The 16,566-nt window shown below is 49.5% G+C and overlaps 1 long non-coding RNA gene across 1 annotated transcript; it reads right to left on the reverse strand.

Annotated features, from left to right (window-relative positions):
* Positions 1-15: 15 nt before the first annotated feature.
* On the reverse strand, positions 16-15,480 carry LOC138991416 (uncharacterized). The gene is made up of 3 exons (XR_011467369.1): positions 15,360-15,480; positions 14,451-14,588; positions 16-2,187 (listed from the first exon to the last, which is right to left on the reverse strand). It is a non-coding gene; the product is annotated as an uncharacterized lncRNA (long non-coding RNA).
* Positions 15,481-16,566: the final 1,086 nt, after the last annotated feature.

The following is a 16,566-nucleotide window of genomic DNA, read 5'->3' on the forward strand; positions in this document are numbered from 1 at the left end:
AAAGACCCAGGGAAGCCAAAAATAAATAAATAAATAAAAAACATTAGCAGCGCATCGATATAAAACAGATTATAAAAAATGGTGGTAAAATACATATCATTTAAATTGACTATTTTAACCATTTTTGAAGTTCAGTGGTATTAAGTGCATCCATATTGTGTAACCAGCATCTATCTCCAGAACTCTTCTCATCTCGCAAAACTGAAACCCTGTCCCCATTAAACACAATCTCCTCATCCCTCCCTTCCTACATCCCTGGCAACCACCATTCTGCTTTCTGTCTCTATGACTTTGACAGCTGTAGCATATTAAAAAGCAGAGACACTACTTTGCCAACAAAGGTCTGTCTCGTCAAGGCTATGGTTTTTCCAGTGGTCATGTATGGATGTGAGGGTTGGACTATAAAGAAAGTTGAGCACCAAAGAATTAATGCTTCTGAACTGTGTGTTGGAAAAGACTCTTGAGAGTCCCTTGGACTGTAAGGAGATCCAACCAGTCCATCCTAAAGGAGATCAGTTCTGAGTGTTCATTGGCAGGGCTGATGTTGAAGCTGAAACTCCAATACTTTGGCCATCTGATGTGAAGAGCTGACTCATTTGAAAAGACCCTGATGCTGGGAAAGATTGAAGGTGGGAGGAGAAGGGGATAACAGGATGAGATGGTTGGATGGCATCACTGACTCAATGGACATGAGTTTGAGTGAACTCTGGGAGTTGGTGATGGACAGGGAGGCCTGGTGTGCTGTGGTCCACGGGGTCACGAAGAGATGGACATGACTGAGTGACTGAACTGAACTGAACTGAGGGAACTCATATGATGGGTTCACACAGTGTGTGTCTTTTTGTGACTGGGAGATTTCACTCAGGATCATGTCCTCAAGGTTCATCCATGTTGCTGCATGCATCAGCATTTCCTTAATTTTAATATTTATTTATTCATCTGCACCAGGTTTTGGTTGCGGCATGTGAATTCATATTGCTGCATGTGGGATCTAGTTCCCTGATCGGGGATCAAACCGGGGCTCCCATGCATTGGGAGCGCACAGTCTTAGCCACTGGACCACCAGGGAAGTCCCAGTATTTCCTTTAGGTTTTATTTTCCGAGAGAAGAATATTGTGAAGGCTCTGTGTGGTGGTGAGCTCCAGCTGCCCTGGGAGGAGGCGCTGAGCAGCCCCTCTGCCCTAGGTGGGCTCCAGGGGCCCAGAGGAAGGAGGCCTTGGGACTACAGCTGCTCTCAGGGGCCTGCCTGCCTCCCAACCTCTCGCCTGCGGAGCTGGAAGAGGGCACTTTTTAGAGGAGCTCCTGACCCACTCCCTTTTGAGTTTCTGAAGTTTCTAGAAGGAGACCCTGGGTTCCAGGAACTTGCACTGGACTGTAGGGGTGGAGGGGCAGGCGGCGGGGCCTGGAGTGCAGTGAGGAAGAGGCTGTGTGCACACACGCTATGCATATAAAAAGGAGGATTGGCTAAAATACTCGGAGTGGGGAGACCCAGGTTCACGCGCGGTGGCCCAGCCAGTGTCTGACCAGGTCTTGGAAAGCTCCCCACAAAGGGTTACTTCTGAATTCAGTTTCTGCCGTGAGTGCGGCCACACTGGATGCTGAGAAGAGAACCCTGAGGGAACCCCGAGGTGCCCAGACAGAGGACGGCACCCCTGGCCTCTGGGTCACCCTCAGCCTCACATGCAGTTGCGTCTCCATGGCTCCCTGTGGCCTCTGGGCTCCCCAGGGCCCAGTGGAACCTCGCTCCCAGCACACATGTGACCTTGGGTACTGTGCTGAGATGGAATGGCTGTTGAATGGACGGTGGACTCAGAAGGCCTTGGGGTTATCCTTCTGCACAGCGATCTCCACTGTCTGGGGAGCAGGGGCTGCAGTAGAAAACAGGACAAGCATGGGATCTGGAGGTGAGACAGACTTGGGCTGCCACGGACTTGGGCCAGGGGCCCTCACCTCCCTTCACCAGCCGCCGTTCCCTCGCCTGTCAGCTGCAGATGATAACAGCCGTGGACACCTGATAGGGTGGGTGAGGGCTGGTGGGCCAAGGCACGATGTCCAGCCTGGGCCTGCTGCCCTGTTGCCGCTGGGATAGAGGACAGCTGCTCATGCTGAATGTGCGTCAGGATGCCCCCTGAGTCGGTGCTTTTCCTTTTTGGATGTGTCAGCTTACTTTCCAGCCGCCAGCCTCCTCTAGAAGTTGCACACAGATAAAAGGTCCCCGTTAATGAGGATTCTAGCTAAAGTTTTAAAATTCACAGCAAGCCCGCTCCGCATAATAATGTATTAGAAACACAACAATCCTTTAATCTAGAAGGAATTAATTGCTGGGCCCAGAAATTCAGGGCACGTTGACAGAATCCTTAATTTCTTGAGTGGATGGTTTCAGAAAAGCGACTGATTTTAGACTGCTTCTCTCTCTCTGCCTAAGACTCCCACCACAGTTCCGACAAAGAGTGAGATTGTCTCGATGTCTCGCTGGGTAAGAATCATGTATGTGGGGTCTGAATTGACGTCAGCTCTGAGTTTTCCCTGCTGGGTGGAACGTGGCCGACTCTAATCCCCAGGAGACTCAATGCCGGCTCTGTGGCCCGAGCGTCTTGGGCCCTGAATGGCTTCATTCGTCCCACTTACACACGTTTGCTGAGCGCCCTCTGGGAGCCTGAGCTCACGGTCAGTGCTGGACATGCAGGAGCAGATAAATTTTAAAAGCCTTGGGACTTCCCTGGTGGTCCAGTAGTTAAGAATCTGTCTTCTGGATGCAGGAGGTATGGGTTTGATTCCTGGTCAGGGAACTAAGATCCCATGTGCCTCTCAGTACAGCAATAAATAACAATAATAAATAAATCTTGGCCTAACCTAGGGTTGCAAAGGTTTTCTTTTCTTATAGAAAAGTTAGTTTTACATTTTACTTTTATGATCTGTTTTTTTTTTTAATTTATTTACTTATATTTTGATCGTGCTGGGTCTTCATTGCTATGCGGGTTTTTCTCTAATTGCTGCGAGCGGGGGCTGCTCTCTAGTTATGGTGAGCGGGCTTCTCATTGCAGTAGCCTCTCTTGCTGCAGAGCACAGGTTCTAGAGCGTGCAGGTTTCAGCAGTTGCAGCACATGGGCTCAGCAGTCATGGCACACGGGCTTAGCTGCTCCATGATATGTGAGATCTTCCTGGATCGGGGATCAAACCTGTGTCTCCTGCATTAGCAGGAGGATTCTTCACCACTGAGCCACCAGGGAAGCCCCATGATCTGTTTTTGAGTTAATTTTCAAGTACACTTCAAGGTGTGGGCCAAAATTCTTTTTTAAAAAAAATTGCATATGCATTTCTATACTAGTTTCTTGAGGATGCCACAACAAATTACCACATATTCGGTGGCTCAAAACAACAGAAGTTTATCCTCTAACTGTTCTGGAGGTCAGAAGACTGAAAGGAAGGTGTTGGCAGGGCCATGCTCCCTCAGGGGCCTGTATGAGAAAATCCCTTCTTCATATCTTGTAGCTGCTGGTGGCCACCTGGCATTCCTTGGTTACATCATTCCCGCCTCTGCCTCTGACTTCGTAACACCTTTTCCTCATGTGTCTCTCTTATAAAAATACTTGTTATTGGATTTAGGGTTCACCCAGATAATCCAGGATGATCTTCTCACTTCACAACTCTTAATTATATCTGCAAAGACCACTTTGTTGTTCCAATGCTAAGTTGTGTCCCACTCTTTGCAGCCCATGTACTGAAGCACACCAGGCTCCCCTGTCCTCCAGTGTCTTCCGGAGTTTGCTCAAATTCATGTCCATTGCTCAAATTCATAACCATCTCATCCTCCGATGCCCCCTTCTCTTTTTGCCTTCAATCTTTTCCAGTATCAAGGTCTTTTCCAGTGAGTCAGCTGTTCACATCAGGTAGCCAAAATATTGGAGCTTCAGCATCAGTCCTTCCAATGAATATTCAGGGTTGATTTTCTTTTGGATTGACTGGTTTGATCTCCTTGAAGTCCAAGGGACTCTCAAGAGTCTTCTCTAGTAGTACAATTCAGAAGCATCGATTTGTCGGTTCTCAGCCTGCTTTATGGTCCTACTCTCACATCCATACATGACTGCTGGAAAAACCATAGCCTTGACTGTACTGACCCTTGTGGGCAAAGCGATATCTCTGCTTTTTAATATGTTGTCTAGCTTTGCCATAGCTTTCCTTCATTTACCATAGCCTTGTCATGGCAAAGGGACTTGCATAACTCAGTGAAGCTATGAGCCATGCCGTGCCACCCAAGATGGATGGGTCATAGTGAGGAGTTCTGACACAGTGTGGTCCACTGGAGGAGGGAATGGCAAACCACTCCAGTATTCTTGCCTCGAGAACCCCATGAACAGTATGAAAAGGGAAAGACATATGACACCAAAAGATGAACCCCTCCCAGGTTGGAAGGTGTCCAGTATGCTACTAGGGAAGAGCGGAGGGCAATTTACTAATAGCTCCAGAAAGAATGAAGTGGCTGGGCCAAAATGGAAATTACACTCAGTCGTGGATATGTCTGGTGGTAAAAGTGTAGTCCAAAGCTGAAAAGAACAGTACTGTAGAGGAACCTGGAATATTAGGTTCACAAATCAAGGTAAATTGGACATGATCGAGCAGGAGATAGCAAGAGTAAATATCAACATCTTGGGAATCAGTGAACTAAAATGTATGGGAATGGGTGAATTTAACTCAGATGACCATTATGTCTACTACTGTGGGCAAGAATTCCTTAGAAAAAATGGAGTAGCCCTCATAGACAACAAAAGAGTCCAAAATGCAATACTTGGGTGCAGCCTCAAAGACAACAGAATGATCCCGGCTCATTTCCAAGGCAAACCATTCAACATCACAGTAATCCAAGTCTATGCCCAGACCCCTAATGCTGAAGAAGCTGAAGTTGACTGTTTCTTTAAAGACCTACAAGACCTTCTAGAACTAACACCAAAAAAAGATGTCCTTTTCATCAAGAGGGGATTGGAACGCAAAAGTAGGAAGTCAAGAGATACCTGGAATAAAAGGCAATGAAGCAGGGCAAAGGCTAATAGAATTTTGTCAAGAGAACACACTGGTCATAGCAAACACCCTTTTCCAACAACACAAGAGACGACTCTATGTATGTACATCACCAAATGCTCAGTACTGAAATAAGATTGATCATATTCTTTGCAGACCAAACGGAGAAGCTCTACACACTCAGCAAAGACCACTCCTCTCCTTCTCCTTCTCCTGCTCTTCTTGTTTTTGGCCGTTCTGGCTCTTCATTACAGTATGCAGGTTTAGTTATCCCGAAGCATGCAGGATCTTAGTTCCCTGACCAGGAATCAAACCCACATCCCCTGCATTGGAAGGCAGACTCTTGACCACCCGGCCACCCAGGAAGTCCCTCTTCTTCTTTTTCTTCTTCTCTTTTAATTTCTGAAGGCAGAAGCTTACTCAAATCCTTTAAAATTCACTGAGGTTTGTTTTATAGCCCAGAATATGGTCTATCTTGGTAAATGTTTTGTGTACATCTGAAAAGAATGTGGATTCTGCAATTTGGGGGTAGGAAGCTGTATAAATGTCAATTAAGTTGAAAAGAATGTGGAGAAAGCCTGAGCCAGTCCAGACAGTGAAAGGAAGTTCAGGGGTTGCTGCGGAAACTGCAGGAGTATTTCTCAGTCATGGTGAAGGCTGAGGCTGTGCAGAGATGATCTGTCCAGGGCCTGTGGGCAAACACCCAGCTCTGGCAAGGAGAGGCCCAGGAGGGAGGTGCATGTTCAATGTTATCTTCGCCCTGGGCCCTGTGGCCCTCATGGCTGCCTCCCTAGCTATCTCCTTCCCAGGCCCCCTCTGCTGGGCTGGGCTGACATCCAAGTTCCAATTTCTACTTTCCGGAAGGCCTCAGGCCTTGACGTGGCTATGGGCCTACCAGTGAAGCTCCGGCCAGACAGAGACCGCCCATTGGATTCTGTGCCACTTAGCTGGAGTACAGACACGGTATGTACTCCTGGCTCCTCTGCTTCCCAGAAAGATCTCTGTGGCAGGTGTGGAGTCCCATCCCAAGGCCACAGATGCCAGAACCAAGGTCACCTGAGGAACTGACTGAGCCCCTTTGTGAAAGTGTTAGAAAGTGTTAGTCACTCAGTCGTGTCCCACTCCTTGTGAGCCCCATGGACTGTAGCCCACCAGGCTCGCTCTGTGCATGGGATTCTCTGAGCCCCTTTGAAACCGTTGCCAAAAGCCCCCTTGATCATCACCCGCAAGCTCCCTGAGCCTGTATTAGGCAAAAATGCCCACCTCAGTGCTCACCCTTGGTGCCCTAATCACCTAATGCCACCCTTTCAGCAGGAATTCCCTTTGTCTTGAAGCTATAAAAATGGCTTCTAACCCATGAAAGCGTTGGCTTTCCCTTGAGCCGGCCTGCTGTTCTAACAGCAGCCCATCGGATTTCTCTGGTCTGTCACAAAGTCAGCCTACTGAGCTCAGAGAGCCCACGCTATCTCTGCTCTTTGTTCTGAATAAACTTCCTCCCTTCTGCAACACTCTGTCTGGAAATCCTTTTACAACCCGCGTTCGGACGGCCTCGACAGCAGGCAGCATCCTCTCTCCTCCTCTGATCGTGGGGCCTGTTCCCACGCCCAGTTCCCTTGTGCTTCTCCCCACTGCCTGCAGCCCCTTGGCTCAGACAAAACTAAGCTCTCAGGACCTGTGCAGGGCTGAATCGTGCCCACTCCCAAATTCATACGTGTATGTCCTAACCCCTGGTGTCTCAAGAAGTAACAATGTGTGGACCGAAAGAGGAGATTAAGTTAAACCAAGGTCATTCGGGTGGACCCTCATCTGATACGCCTGGAGAAGAGGAAATCTGGGCACGTGGTGAGATGCCAGGAGCGCACGTGCACACGGGGCAACTGCGTGCAGAGTGGCGAGAGGGCGGCCGTCTGCAAGCCGAGGACAGGGGCCTCAGGAGGACCACACCTGCCGGCACCCTGATCTTGGACTTCCAGCCTTCAGATCTGTGAGAAAATGTGTTTCTGTGGTTTATGCCACCTAGTCTGCGTTCTACTTTAAAATATTTATTCTTTTTTAAAGCAAAATGGTAAATATTTATTCAATTTTGTGGGACAAATGTGCTGCCTTCCTGACCTGTGTCCCCCCAACCCCCAACCCAGCCTCCCCAAGCCCATCGTTCTGGAAGGGGCTGCAGCGGCTCTGGGCTCTGTAGGAAGAAGAGATGGAGAGGTTGCTTGTGTTTGAGACACTTCCTTGTATTCCTCTGATAAAAGAAATGTCCAACGTATTGGGGTCCGGGGGAGTCATTCTGGCTTATACATGAGTTAACTTGAATTTTATGCTAACTAGTATGGCCCATTTGTGACTTATTAAACATATATTGCATGTCTGCTTTGATTTAAAATAAAAAGGGATATTTGACTACATGTAAGGAATGACCATGATAAAAACACAGACTAAATGCCTCCCTTCCTGGGATGCCAATGCTTGCTTGTTCTCCCCTGATGCTAAGACTCCCTTCCCAGGTGCCAAGGCCACGCTGACTCACTGTGTCCATGCTGATCTGTTCTTTTTTTAAACTTGGAGGAATGTATCCCTGATGCATTTGATGTTCTTTGTTCTGACAAGACCTAAAACTGTGCTGAAAACAATGCTTCTACAGAGCAGTTTCTCAGAGTTATCTGAGAACCTGTCTTCCTGGCTATTGTCCTCTGTTTGGCTCAAATAAAACTCTTTGCTATTCTTATTATAGATTGTTTGTGGATTATTTTCATCGACTGCTCCCTCCCCAGCCCTGTGGCTTCCAGGGAAACCCCAAGTTATGGAGCTGAGGGGAGAGTGGACACTTCGGCCGACCTCGCCAAGTCCTGGGCCCTGGCTGAAAGATCTGGGCTGCAGGAGCCAGCTGGAGGCCCCTGGAAGGTCACTTGCATTCCTACAATAATCACAGCAAACTTGAACGTGCACACGCCAGGCACCGTGCCTCACAAGCCTCCTCTCAGGACCCTTACAGCCCTGGTGGACAGGTGCTAAGACGCCCGCTGTCCTGAGGGGCACACCGGTGCATGGCAGGACCTGCATTCACACTCAGCTTGTCTTAACTGCAGGACCAGAGAGATGAGCGGAGGTGGTTCTGACAAACTTGGCCAGAATCTGGCTAGAAGATAACAGAAGATCTAAAGAGAGAAGCTACTTTACTTCCAATGTGCACGAAGGTTTGTGTCTTAGGTTAGTTTTGTTGGAGGTGTAATTGTCTATGGGGAGGGGATGGGGCAGTGTCATATTGTCACCAGCGGCCTCTAAAGATCTCAGCTGGTTGAATCCAATGCCACTGTCCTGAACTGCTTCGCCGCCCCCACCCCATTGTCACCTCTGTCCTTCCCCTGACCCACCTCCTGTTAGGGCTGGGTTACCTCCAGCACCTTCCATGGTCCCCCCAGCAAGGGGACTGCCAGCTCCTCTGGGCAGCAAAGGGGCATCAAGGCCAGAATCACTCAAAGGCCGTCATAACAAAGACCATTGATACGGTTTCAGACTCCACACTGCAAGTAACCTTTGAGAAACTGCCACATTCGCATTTTAGTTTATATCGAAGAAAAATAGCCATTGTTATCTGAAAATGCTTTGAAAATGCTCCTCCTTTTTTTCCACCTTCCTATCTGTTGAGGCTGAATTTTCTTCATATTTTCAACCCAAACACTACATCACAACAGACAGAATGCAGGCGCAGACATGGGAATCCAGCCATCATTCTGTGGAGCCAGACATAAAAAGATTTGCAAAAGTATTTTTTTTAAGCCATCTTCACACTAATATTTTTTAAAAATATAGTTACTTTAAAATAAAAATATTCTTGGTATAACAAGAAATATACTCATTGTTATTTTTAAGCAAATTAATAGATTTTTTTAAAGTTCTCAATTTAAATTTCGAATAGGATGTATTCATTGCCTATGGCTGTTATAACAGACTGCCACAAACTTAGTGGCTTCAAACAACACAGATTCATTCCCTTATCATTCTAAAGGCCGGAAGTTAGAAATGGGTCTCACTGGGTCAAAATCAAGGTGTCAACACGGCAGTCTGGGGCATTTAAACAGTGCCCGGAGCTTGGTAGGTGCTGTAAAGTGTTGGCAATCACCACTATCATCTTCTTTAAGTTAATAAAATTTGCTTTCAACTTTCTATTATTCATTTAGGCTGCACTGGGTCTTCACTGCGGTGTGCGGGCTACTCTCTAGCTGAGGCTCTTGAGCACCGGCGCAGTAGTTGTGGCGCATGGGCCTAGGTGCTCCACGGCATGTGGGATTTTCCCAGACTAGGGATGGAACTCAAGTACCCTGCACTGGCATGCGAGTTCTTAACCACTGGACCACCAGGGAAGTCCCTTCTCCTTCTCCGGCTCCTCCTCCTCCTCCTTTTTTGGATAGATAAGAAAAGGATTTATTTAGAGAGAAATAGACTCCACAGACTGGGCCATCACGAGGACGAGTGCCTCTCCTTCTTCTTAATGAGGTTGGAGAGGTCAGTTGAGGCCAGCTCATACAAGCCCTGTTATCCTGGAAGCACTGGGGTTCTCGGGGCTGGCGTCTGGCTGTGGACACGTTTAGGCAGGAAGAAGCTGGTCAGCTTTGGGTTCAGGAGGCCCCCCCTGTGGGAGGGTGGAGAATGGACAGGAGTAGGGAGACCTCCAAGGAGACTACTGCTGTCTCCCAGGAAGGGGTGGTCATGGCTTGACCTCAGCAGCGGCAGAGAGACAAAGGGCAGCGGATGGGACTGAGAGAAAGGTCAGGACAAGGCCCACGTTTCTGGCCAGCAAGAGTACAAGGGCTGGATAGGCGAGAGCTGTGTTGTCAAGTGCAGGAGCAGCTGCCTGCAGAGGCAGGGGCTTCCGGCCGCAGGAAGGTGCACGCAGGGGTGGAGGGCCACCTGCTGAGGATGCTGGAGGGGTGCGTGCCTCCACTGGGAGGGGGCCCTACAGGCAGACACTCTGGATTGTGCCCTAAATCACTTGGTCCTGGCCTTTAGGAAGGTGTCTGTAACCAGAGGTAAATTAGGCAGGTCTGGTCCAAAGATGGGGTGGCCAGCCTCCCACAAAGTTTCAGCATGCTGTCCGAGGGTCCCTGGGCTCTCTCACGTGTGCGTGTGGGCCCGCCCCGAGGGCGCACGCTTCACCTGTCATTACTCACTACGCTTGTTTTCTGCTGGGGGCCCAGGCTACCCACTGATACTCAAAGTCGGTGGTTGAAGTCATGGTGGGACTGCGGTCCTTGGGGCCGGTGTCTGGCTGGGAGATCCAGGGATGCCCAAATCCTCCTTCCCGTGAGGTTCTGCAGTGAAATACGTACACCAGGATGTTGACCAACAGGAAAATTACATGCAACTTGGTTCTGGGACATTCTCAGAGAAGCCTGCCCGGGGCCTGAAGACCACTGATGTCACTGAGTGACAAGGCCACCTCTGCCATTAAACAACTGTAACCACTGACCCTGAGCAAGCCACACATTTATGTGCTTATATTGTGACTTGAGCTGGATTCCTTTGGGGTGTTCCTCCTTTCACCCTCCCCGGCTGTTGTTGTTGTTTAGTCGCTTCAGTCGTGTCTGACTCTTTTGTGACCCCATGGACTGTAGCCTGCCAGGCTCCTCTGTTCATGGGATTTTCCAGGCAATAATATTGGAATGGGTTGACATTTCCTTCCCCAGGGAATCTTCCTGACCCAGGGATGGAACCCAAGATTCCTGCGTTGGCAGGTGGGTTCTTTACCGCTGAGCCACAGTGGAAAGCTGCTCCCTCGCTGACATCTTGACTATAACGTCATGGGAGACCCTAAACCAAAGCCACTCAACTCAGCTGCTCCTGAATCCTGACCCAGGGAAACTGCTGATAACACATGTTCATTGTTACAAACTTCTCAATTACGGGATATGTCATGCAGCCAAGCGTAACTCACACAGGTGTGTAGCGCAGTGCCTGGTACTGTGTGTACTCAGCAAGTTATTAGTCATTCCTCCTCTTTGGAATCAAGCTCTGTGTCGAGGTCGAGCTCACTGCACTAGGTTCCTCTCCCCTTAAGGCTGTGGCCTGTTGCAGGTAACGCAGTAGAGGGCTGGTCCCATCAACCTGCCAGCTGTGTCTGAAACTCTCTTTGACTTGAAGAGGACCCCCATCCCCACCACCCACAGCCACTTCCCTTTTGGCTTAGTTAACCTGCTTCCTGCTTTTGCAATGTCACCAACAACAGGACTGGTTTTAAAAAACCGTACAGGTAGGCCTCCTTGAATGTCTCTTGTTATATGAAGGTAGAGACTCCTAAGATTAGGATGAACCTTGCTCCAATCCAATGCCCTCATTTCCCCATTTGGGCACCTGGACTTCATCTATCGTCTGTCATCTTCAACATCATGTTTCAGGATTTTTCTGGCAGTTCAGTGGTTAAGACTCTGTGTTTCTAATGTGTGTGTGGGAGTGAGGGCAGGTTCCATTCCTGGGTGGGGAACTAAGATCCCACGTGCCGCATAGCCAAAATAAATAAATAAAATAAAATATGAGGATCTTATTTAAACAAAAAATTACATCTCTTACTGAGTTCATCATTCTCAATTTAAAAAAAAAATCTCTCACCAGCTAACATCTTTTTCCTCCCAATGGGTAGAATCTGAAACCAGTCCCTCCTAAATGTTTATACCTCAGAACGTTAAGGAACAAGACACACCTGAGCTGACCGCACCCCAGCCCCCCACAGCTGCCTCCAGTTCCATTTCTTGTTGCCTTGCTGTACGATCAGGCTGGAAAGTAGCCTCTGTCAGCAGCACCTCTGCCCTGGAGGCAGGGTCATCACATCCATACCGCTGGACATAGGGCTGCTACACAATTTTGTGGGGCCCAATGCACAATGAAAAAGTGGGGCTCCTTTGAAAATTATTAGGAATTTCAAGATGGTGACAGCAGAGCAGAGCTCGGGGCCCTTCTGAACGTGCGGCCCTGCGTCCCCACAGTTGAGCCTTCACGGGAAGTGGGCCCTGCTGGCACGAGTCGCTGTTGTCTCAGAACTCCCTCCCTGGCACCCTGTGCTTGCTTCTCTCCTCTCCTCTCTTCCAGCTCCCCCTCGCATCCTCTTCTTTTCTGGAAAGCCGGCCAGGACTCTTGGCTGGTGGGGCCTTCTCTGAACATCTTCAGGGCTCTTGGGTTTCCCTTAACATTCATCCGGAAGATTCTGCCTCTCGCTCTGGCACCGTCCTGTCCCTCTCCTGCTGTGGCTGGACTGATGTCAGGGACTTGAGCCACAAGGGCCTGATTGCAAATCAGGATCCTCTCTCCTTCCTACTTTTCCGCTGGTGTTTCTCACGCTGGGCCGGCCCACTTCTCCAGCCTCACCCTCTGTTGCTCCTACTACATGCTGAGCAGCACTCACCCTGGACTTCCCTCAGATCTTGAGGTATTTCAGGCCCTGATACGACTGTGGGATTTTTGAATAGTTGTGGCAGAAACAGTGCCTTCAACAGACCTATTTCATGTCCCACGCTGCCTCTCCTGCAGGACTACATTTCCCAGAAGACCTTGCAGCCAGCTGAGGCCATGTGACTAGTGCTGGCCAATAGGATGTGGGAGGAAATGAAGTACAGAGAAGGACTTCTTTCCTGGGTCCCACCCATAAAAAATCTGGAGACCCTCTACACACACTGGCTCCCAACACTGTTTGTTGACACCAAGGGTGCCTTGAATGCACATGATGCTGGAGCTAAAGATGGCAGCAGTCCATGGCCAACTCTGCATCAGAAGGAAACACCCTTAGACTGGGTGATGCCCTCCACCTAAGACCAAAGACCCAAGCAATTTGGAAGATCAGCTTTTGCCCTCTTTTCCACGTCCAGTGCTTGCCACCAGCTTCAGTCTTTTCAAGAAGCTCCATGGAGTCATGTGAAGGGCATGGACTGTGGAGGCGAGGTCCTGGTGGCAACATGGGGGCATGAATTCTGCCTTCTGGGCTCCAGTTTCCCCAGTAGAGAGACGGAGGAGGCTGATCCTTTGAGATTCCCCCAGCCTCTCCTGAGAGGCTTCAGGATGTGGGGGCTGACAGCTGGCCCTCTCACTCCCTCTGGGTACCTACCCCACAGGTGGGTTTTGAGTTTGGTATTGTTTCTAGGGATCTGAAAGGCGATACTGCCCTTTGTGTTAGTGAAGCACAACCACACAGGGATGGCCGGAGGTGAGTTTGAAGTTGCAAAGCCCTGGGTTTCAGTCCCAGCTCTGCCCTCCAGTCACCAGGTTGATGACCTTGGGCAAGAGCTGCCTTCTGTCTGAAGAAGAGGACCTAACTAGTTGGGATTAAATGAGACTGGGGGAAAAAAAAAGAAAAAAGAAGACTTGATTTCTCTGAGACTTAGGTTCCTCATCTGTGAAATGTGAATATAACTATACTCACCCTAGTGGGTGGCTGGGAGGCTCAAATGAAATAATACAAAGTGTGTTGAGTTTAGCAGGGAGCCTGGTCCTTGGATGTTTAATCAATGTCCACTGTTGACAGGACAAAGTACCTGATCTTCAGCAACTGTTAGCCTTGCTCCACCTGCCTCTGTGTACACACCCAACATCAGGGGTCTTGCCTCCAGGTGGTTTGAGTGCTGTAGCTGCTCACAGCCCTTCACCTGGAATGGGTGCTGCTGTGTTGGGGGCTTTCTCTAGGGGTGAGTCCCTAGTGCCTAATTCAGAGTTTTAAAGGCATAGCCAGCATCCTTTCCAGAGAGCGTTCCAAGGCCTCAAAAGCCCATCAAAAGCAAATTTATAGCAGAAACCCACATCAGCCACCCCCCCCAACCTGCTACAGACCCGTTGGCGGAAGATCAGACACCCCAACTGCTGAGGGTTAATTACAAACTTGGCGCCCATCTGCTTGGGAGAACTTGCAAGAGTCTTTTTTCTCTTTCCAAAGGCATAAACATTTGTACTGCAAGTAGCCCAGGGGGCCTGGAGATGTTTATTTTGTAGTTAACAAAGAGAAGGAACTTTTGGCTTATAAGCCGAGTGTTCTGCTGGCCCCGGGGAGAAAGAGGCTTTGGGGAGGCCCCCTACAGGAGCAGGTGCCTCTGGGGGTGGCTCAGGTCAGGGTGGGCAAGGCTAGCAGCTGTCAGCCCAGCCTGGGGACCCCAGGTGACCTCTCCAGGTCGGAGATGTGCTGCTTCTCAGGGCTGTCTGTCCCAGTATTTTCACTCTTCGACAGAAGAAAGAAGCGCTTTCTTCTGAGTGGTGTGCCAGCGAGAGGCAAATGTTGCTCTTTGTTTTTTTTTACACTTTCCATTAAAAAAACAAACAATGTGGTTTTCCCCCCAAAATTGCACATGTAATTCAAGAATATAAAAGATTCAAGCTACATATAAGTACATCAAATAAAATGTGTTGAATGCTGACACAGCATTTCATAGTATGGAAGTAGAATAACTCATCTGCTCACTTACCTGCTGATGCAATGTGTTCTTTTTATAAGAAGACAAAGAGGATGTTCTTAAGTAAAGATCTTTCTGCTGTTGGGTCCCATGGGGTCAGGGCTCAGAGGACTCGCCTTCTGGGTAGACAGTTTGAGAATCCAAGAACTCCTAGGTGTCAGTGGTGAGAGAGAGTGTCCTGGATTAGTCTTCAGGGTTAGGGCCCAGAGCTCTGTTGGAGGCTGCGGTTCAGCTGCAGCTCTCTAATCATACCACTTGGGGGCACTGCGAGCAAGTCTGAACTGGGGCGGCTCTAGTCAGGAGAGCCAGGGCGGAGGAGGCAGGGTCCGGACAGTGGGGAACGGCAAGCTGGGCCTCGGGGCTGGCCTGTCCGCTTGCCCACCTGGGGCCATGAGGGAAATAAAAGGACATCCAAGTTCTGCATTTGTTCCTGACCTGAACATGGTGGTTTAGGTACTAAGTTGGGTCCAACTCTTGTTGGTAGCCTGCCAGGCTCCTCTGTCCATGGGATTTTCCAGGCAAGAATACTGGAGTGGGTTACCATTTCCTTCTCCAGGGGATTTTCTCGACCCAGGGATCGAACCCGGGTCTCCTGTGTTGCATGTGCATTCTTTACCGACTGAGCCACCAGGGAAGCTTCCTGACCTGAAGCAACAGATTAAAAAAAAAAAAAAAATCCACTGCAGGCAGGAGGCCAGCAGAGAAGGGTATTTTCACCCAATAGATAATGTTGCTGAAAAGGTGATGGTCAGCAGATAGTTTTACAAAATAGGGACACATGTTGAACATTTTGGGGGGAAATTAGCTACTTAAAATGAACTGAGTCAGGAGTTATTTTCTAAGGAGCGAGCTACCCTTTCTCGGTGCACTGTGTGCTTGGAATTTGATAAACAAGGTTTCAGTCCCACAGGCAGGGCGCACCTGAGGTCCCCCTGCTCTCGGTGGTCCCCGGGAGGTCAGGCTGCAGAACCGTGGGAGTCAGCTCCTGTTTGCAGAGTCAGGACTGTGAACCAGGCCTTCGACGTGCTGACTGTCTCCAGACCTGTGTGGTTATAGAGTGTCACCACCTTAGTTTACTGCCAGAGCTGAATACTTTACCTTTATTATGGTATTTAACCTTCACAACAACTCTCTGAGAAACTACTGTTAGACCTGTTTTACAGATGAGTCAACTGAGGTTAGAAAGGTAATTTGCCTGAGGTCTGTGAGCCGGTTCCATAGTGGACCCCGCATGGAACCTGGCCCCCATAAGTCCAGAGCTCATGGTCTCCATGCTCCTCTGATGAGGAGTCACGGCTTCCCCTATGAAGCCCTGTGGTTTGGCTAAGGTTACCTACATAGGTGTGGCAGCAAGCCTGTCTCCTCCCTGTACTCCTCAGGGGCTGCCTTCCTCAGGTTCAGCTTCTGGTCCCTGTCACCCCAAACAAGACAGAGGTACGGCCCCGAGTGTGTTTCTGGGGTGGAGGGCTCCCAAGCCTTGGGCCCAAGTTGCAAATGACTCAGTGGGGATGGAGAAGTGGCAAAGGGCCAAGGGCCACCTGTGAAGTAAGTTTCCTGCCCTGAGAGCCAGCTGGGGAGGCATGGAGTTGGAGAAAGGGAAACAGATTCTTTGCTGAGACTCTTTGCTAAGAGATTTGATGGCAGAGCTCAGTCAAGCAAGGCCACGTGCAAAAGGGCAGCCCTGGCTGCCTCGTGGGACTGAGAAGGCCAGTTTCTAAGAGACTGGGGCTCCCCACGTGGGAAAGAGAAGTGATTTTAGCCCAGTGGTTGGCCAGGAGTCTGAGTCATGGTTCTAACTCATGGGTATTAGCAAGAGGAGAACAAGGCATTGCTGAGGGTGGCAAATTGGTTATAATTAAGAGACCCTGGGAGGGCAAAACAATGCGAGGGCCACCAGCTGTTCTGGATCTGGGCATTCTTTCTCTGGAGGAAACCAGTCGCTCCCCACCCACCCTGCGGGGCAGTCCATTCGAGCAAAGCACCTCCCCTATCACCACCTCACGCCCCCAGGGACCTCTTTCTGCTCCCCACCAGCACCTTTTCCTTCCTGGACAATTTAAACTCACCCAGCTGGCTTGTCTTTCAGGAAAGCAAACAGGCTTGGGGATGGGTTCAAGTCCCGAAGCCT

The sequence above is a fragment of the Bos mutus genome, chromosome 17 (genome assembly GCF_027580195.1).
Source record: "Bos mutus isolate GX-2022 chromosome 17, NWIPB_WYAK_1.1, whole genome shotgun sequence".
Lineage (NCBI taxonomy): Eukaryota > Metazoa > Chordata > Mammalia > Artiodactyla > Bovidae > Bos > Bos mutus.